This window comes from Otolemur garnettii, unplaced genomic scaffold, assembly GCF_000181295.1.
Source record: "Otolemur garnettii isolate 467f Iridium unplaced genomic scaffold, OtoGar3 scaffold00102, whole genome shotgun sequence".
Lineage (NCBI taxonomy): Eukaryota > Metazoa > Chordata > Mammalia > Primates > Galagidae > Otolemur > Otolemur garnettii.
Window position 1 is genome coordinate 1 of NW_003852497.1, and position 6,854 is coordinate 6,854.

The window sequence follows — 6,854 nt, forward strand, 5'->3', positions numbered from 1 at the left end:
AAAAAAAAAAAGAAAGAAAGAAAAGAGAGAGGAGGGAGAAAAAAGAAGAAAAGGAAGAAATAGGAAGACAATTTTTCCAGCTTTTTCACATCACCGAAGTGAACTTTATCTTTAATAAAAGTATTATTAAACAGAAAAAAAAAAGAAAGAAAACCAAGAGATGAACCCAACCACTTGTCATCATTTGATCTTTGATAAGCCTATCAAAAACACACACTGGGGGAAAGGTTCCCTATTCAACAAATGGTGCTGGGAGAACTGACTAGTGAACTATAGAAGACTGAATTGTAGAAGACTCACATTTCACTATTAACAAAAATTGATTCTCGCTGAATAAAAGATTTAAACTTAAGGCATGAAACTATGAAAATACTAGAAGAGAGTGCAGGGAAAACACTTGAAGAAACTGGTCTCGGAAAATATTTTATGAGGAAGACACCCCTTGACAATTGAAGCAGCACCAAAAATATATTACTGAGACCTGATCAAGCTAAAAAGCTTCTGCACAGCCAAGAGCAGTGTAAGTAAAGCAAACAGACAGCCTTCAGAATGAGAGAATATTTTTGCTGGTTATGTTTCTGACAAAGGTGTGATAACTAGAATCCACAGAGAACTCAAAGTAATCAATAAGAAAAGAACAAATAACATCATTTCCTTATGGGAAAGAAACTTGAACAGAAACTTCTCCAAAGATGACAGGTGAATGACCAAGAATCACATGAAAAAATGCTTAATATCTTTAATCATTAGAAAAACACAAATCAAAACCACTTTGAGACATCACCTGACTCCTGTAAGATTAGCCCACATCACAAAATCCCAAACTGTACATGTTGGCATGGGTGTGGAGAGAAGGGAACACTTCTACACTGCTGTGGAACTGCAAGCTAATATGGCCTTTTTGGAAAGAAGTTTGGAAAATGCTCAAGGAACTAAAAGTAGACCTGCCATTCAATCCTGCAATTCCTCTACTAGGTATATACCTAGGTGATCAAAATCATTTTACAACAAAGACATTTGCACCAGAATGTTTACTGCAGCCCAATTTCGAAGGTTGGAAGTGGCCCAAATGCCCATCAACCCATGAATGGATTAATAAATTGTGGTATATGTACACCATGGAATATTATACACCCATAAAAAAGATGGAAATTTCACATCTTTTATTTTTACCTGGATGAAGCTGGAACATATTATTCTTAGTAAAGTATCTAAAGAATGGGGGGAAAAGTATCAAATGTACTCAATACTACTATGAAATCAATATATAATCACCTACACATTCATACAAATAGTAAAACATAACTATAGTCTTGAAAGTAGAAGGGAAGAGGAGCAAGATGGGAGGGGAGGAGAAGGCTGAGAGGAGGGAGAGTGTTGGGGGGAACCTCACCTAATGTACATAACACAATGGTACAAATAGTTTTAAAACGATTAAGAGAAGAGTATAATTGTCTAGCTTAGTATAATTGTAAGCAAGGTGATGGTTGTGTTGATCAGTTCAACATAAGCATCACACATTATATATCAAATCAGTATACTGTACTCCATAAATGCATCACTGTACAGTTATTATTTAATAAATAAAAGTTTAAATAAATAAAACATATTCTTTTCAGTAAAGTATCTCAAGAATGGGGGAAAAAAAGTATCCAGTGTACTCAATACTATTATGAAACCAATGTATCATCACCTACACATTCATACAAATGACAAAACACAACTATAGTCCAGAAAGAAGGAGGGAAGAAGAAGAGAAGAATGGAGAGTAGATGGTGGGAGAAGGGAGGGTATTTGGTGGGACCTCCCCTACTGTGCACAATGCAATGGTACATTTCAAAACTATTAAGAGTATAGTATAAATGTCTTACCACAACAAATAAGTGAGATGATGGCTATGTTAATAAGTTTGATTTAAGCATTCCACATTGTATATCAAATCAGCACACTGTTCCCCATAACTAAACACAGTTATTATTTAATAAAAAAAATTTTTTTAAATAAATAAATAGGGGGTACCCATAGCTCACTGGTTAGGGCACCAGCCACATGCTCCAGGACTGGTGGATTTGAACCCAGCCCAGGCCTGTTAAACAAAAAGAAAAAGAAAAATAGCCAGGAGTTGTGGCAAGTACCTGTAGTCCCAGCTATTAGGAGGCTGAGACAAGAGAATCACATAAGCCCAAGAGTTTGAGGTTGCTGTGAGCTATGATGCCACAGCACTCTACCGAGGGTGACAAAGTAAGACAGTTTCAATAAAAAATACATAAATAAATAAATAAAATAATGTACTAGGTACTTGAATGGACCTTTCTCCAAAGAAATTTTTTTTTTTTTTTTTTTTTACTTTTGGGGCCCCCACGCAGCTAGGCTGAATTGGGCTGGTATTCCTGCCACATGCCATGCCCACATGCCAGCACAGAGAAAAGCAGACCTTGGTATTACAGAAGATGAGGCCTAGTGCAGAGAAACAACACCTAAAACCATGTTTAAAAGACGAAGGGCTTTATTCCAGCCAGGGGAGTGACAGCACAGAAGAGTTCAAAATGGCTGTGCTCCCAGTGAAAAATAATTTGTAATGGGGCAACTTAAGCAAGTTCCGGTGCCTGTTTGCAACCAGACACTGGAAGGAGACTCAGAGGGCCAGGGAGGAGGAAGAAGAACAAAATTCATTCCTTGATGCCAGTCTGTGAAACCCAGACAGTCCCTACAAGAAGACTTCCCAATTTGTGAGGCTATTTCAGCCCCTTCTCAGTGGCTTTCCTCAATGGCCTGTGAGACAACCTTTGATTCCTACTTGCTAGGGCAGATCTTTAGACACAGAAGTTCCCAAACTATGGTGCCAGTGCTAGCAAGCTCAGCAAGTTCAGGCATCTGTTTTCAACCAGACACTGGAAATAGACTAGTCAGGCAGGACAGGAACGAAGAGTGAAACTCACTGCCAACAGCCAGTCTGTGAAACCCTGATGGTCCCCTCCCCTGGAGCCAGACTTTCTAGTTTGGTGAGGCTGTTTCAGCCCTTTCCCAGTGGCGTTTGGCTTTCCCCAGTGAGCTGAGTCAGCTAAGTCAGTTCTACAGACTAAACTCTACAAACAGAAAAAACAGGTTTATCCAACTCAGCCTCACTCTTCACCCATCTCTGCTGTGGTGGTGAACTAGGAATCCCTTGGGAGCTCCAGGACCCTCCCACTGCCTGGGGCATTCTCTTAAGGGGCTAGAATGCTTCTCCTGAAGACCTAGAGCTAGTAATAGCCTGAAACAATACTACTGATAGCTCTTTCTTATAAGAACCAAGTACTGACAGAGAGATTAACATGTATAGGCTATTACAGCATCTTTTGACTGAGTCAAACAGGGCACCGCTGATTCTTACCCAAGGGCACCATATACTATTTCAGAGATTAAGCTGGGAGTACCAATATTGTAGGAGGGGAAGACAGCAGAATGGAAGCAGCCCCCAGGCATGACACTTTTAAAGAGATGAGTAAGAGATACAGACAGCTTGAACTGTGAGAAAATATCTTCTACCACTACAGACCTCTGGGCTGATTGGGAAGCTGCTTGGAGTCTGAAGACACTGCACTGGAAAAGCATAGCAGATATCTGCACAATCCTGGGTTTGTGCAGCTAACATCATCCTAAACACAGCACATGGTTCCTGATCCTAACGACTCAGCCTTTTAGTAGTAGCCTTCACATCACCCACACCAGGCTGGGAAGGGAGCAGACAGAACAGATACTCCCATGTGCCATGCCCTATGACTGGGGCAGAGCAGCCTTCTCCCCCTGTGTGGGTTCTGAGAAAGGAGGAGGCTCTCCCAGTACCACCTGGGAAGTCTTAAGCGACTGACTCACTGGAACCCAGGTAGGGAGGGACAACCTCAGCCAACCAGCAGCCCCACACTACTATCATGGTCCCTGAGCAGCTGGCACAAACCTCTATGTGACTGGGCTTTAGCTGTCTCCACACTGGCAAAACAGCCCACCATCTGTGCAACTCTATCCCTGTAATTCAAAGATCCAGCTCTGAGGCTCTCCCTGCATCTAAGCCTGAGGCTCTACCCTTGAATCTACAAGACAAACCCCCCATCAGGCCTACAACACCAACGCTGAGATTCCAGATTTCTGCCTGGGCCCAAGATGACACCCCTGAGTCTCCAGCACTGCTGCTGGGCTGGCAGAGCCATTCTGAGGTCCTATGCTTCACCAGAGACCCCAGCCCTTGAACAACTATTACTCCTGAACCTGGTTCAAGCAAATGCTTTATAACCTGGTCATGGATAAACACTGGTGAAATAGACTCACCCAGGGCCAAGTGCAGTGGCTCACACCTGTAATCTCAACACTTGGGAGGCCGAGGGGGGTGGACTGCCTGAGTTCACAGGTTAGAGACAACCCTGAGGCACATCAACACCTTATCTCTAAAAATAACTGGGCGTTCTGGCAGGCACCTACAGTCCCAGCTACTTGGGAGGCTGAGGCAAGAGAATCATTTAAACCCAGGAGTTTGAGGTTGCTGTGAGACTCTGTCTCAAAAATAAATAAAATATATGTATAAATATATGTATAAATGTAAATAAATGTATATTTTTATATATATATACACACACACACACACACACACACATACACACTCAACCAGCTGCCATTATCACCTCCACTTGGTGACCCCAGGCAGAGCAATCACCCCCAACAATAGCCTCAGTGCAAAGGGTCGCATCCAGCGCTTAATTCAAATTTCCATGAATGAGCTGGGAGACAACCCACAACACCACATAAACATCAACCAACACTCGAGTTTGATTGGCTCAAACTGAGGCAATCATAGGGGAATGGGTCAAAACACAACAGCAGCTCCACACACTCTCAGTGTACTTGCCCCTCACCTCTCAGGTAAACACTCCAGAGTAGGAAACAATAGCTCCCTCTAAGGTCCTGCTCTTCCCCTAACTAAACAAGAGTGTTCCCAGCAAAGAAGAAATTTGCCCTGCAATCCTAGTAGCTCAGAGCTGAGAAACCAGGAGTCAGATAAAAACAAACCAGCAAAAAAAAAAAAAAAAAAAAAAAAAAAAAAACCCAGGAGGTAGCATGAAAAAACAAAGCAGCATGACATCCCAAAGGAATCATAATGGAGCTATAGTAGTGGACCCTAACAACTACTATAGCTACTATAGTATACTACTATACCCCAACCACTACTCCAGAAAATAGGAGTCAGATAAGAAGAAACCAGCCAAAAAAAAAAAAAAAACCCCAGGGGGTAGTATGAAAAAACAAAGCAGCCTGACACCCCCAAGGGGATCACAATGGAGCAATAGTAGTGGACCCTAACCACAAGGAAATTGCCTAAATGGTAATAATGAAATTCAGAATATGGATGGAAAATAAGATGAATGAAACTGAAAAGAAAGTTGAAAACCAACAAAAAGAAGTCAAAAAATTTTTCAGGAAATCAACAAAAATGTTGCCAAAGAACTAGACATCATAAGAATGGATATAACAGAACTTAAAGAAATGAAAAGTTATTTAGGGAATTTCCAAACACAATACAAAGTGCCAACAGCAGACTAAATCAAGAAGAGAAAGAATCTCAGAGCTTGGAGACAATGTCCTTGAGCTAACCCAGTCATTCAAAGAGGCAGACAAGAGAATAAAAAAGAATGAATACTCACTAACAGAGATATGGGATTATGTCAAGTATACAAACATATTAATTACAGCTATCCCCTAGGGAGAAGAAAGCTAAAAGCATGGAGTCTATTTGAAGAATCCTTAGGAAAAACTTCCGTGGCATTGTCAGAAATTCAGACATCCAGATATAAGCTGGCCATCACACACTATCATAGCTAATAGGGCATCTCCAAGACACATAGCAATCAATCTAGCCAAAGTCAAAATGAAAAAAAAGATAATAATTCTGCAAGCAGCAAGATGAGAGCAACAAATAACCTACAATGGAAAACTCATAAGGCTAACTGCAGACTTCTTAGCCCAGACCTTACAAACCAGAAGAGATTAGGAGACAAAGTTGATCATTATGTTATAATAGTAAAGAAAACAATTCAATAAGAAAACACAAAAATCCTAAATGTGTATGTGCATACCACAGAAGCTCTTAAACACATAAAGTAAATTTTACTAGAGCTAAGAAAAGAAAAAAATAGCACTATTATAATTTCTGGGGACCTCAACATCCCACTTTTCAGAGCTGGACAAATCATCAAACAGAAAATAAACTATGGACTGAAACCAGACTTTCTAAATCAAATGGACCTAACAGACATTTAAAGAACATTTTAACGAAAATCTACCAAATTTACACATTTTTCTCAGCAGTATATGGGACATTCTCCAAAACAGATCTTTTCTTAGGCCACAAAACAGGTCTTAACAAATACAAAAATAACAAAATCATACAATGTATCTTCTCAGATCACAGCAGAAAAAAACTAGCAATCAATTACAAGAGAAATACTAAAACCTACACAAAGTCTGCAGTTAGCCTTATGAAATTAAACAACCTACTACTGAACAATTATTGAGTCAAAAATTAGGCTCGGCGCCTGTAGCTCAAGTGGCTAAGGCACCAGCCACATATACCTAAGGTGGCGGGTTCGAATCCAGCCCGGGCCCACCAAGACAACAATGACGGCTGCAACCAAAAAAATAGCCAGGTGTTGTGGCGAGCACCTGTGGTTCCAGCTACTTGGGAGGCGAAGGCAGGAGACTTGCTTGAGCCCAGGAGTTGGAGGTTGCTGTGAGCTGTGATGCCACAGCACTCTACCCAGGAGGATAGCTTGAGGCTCTGTCTCAAAAAAAAAGGATTAAATTAAGATGGAAATCAAAAGTCTTTG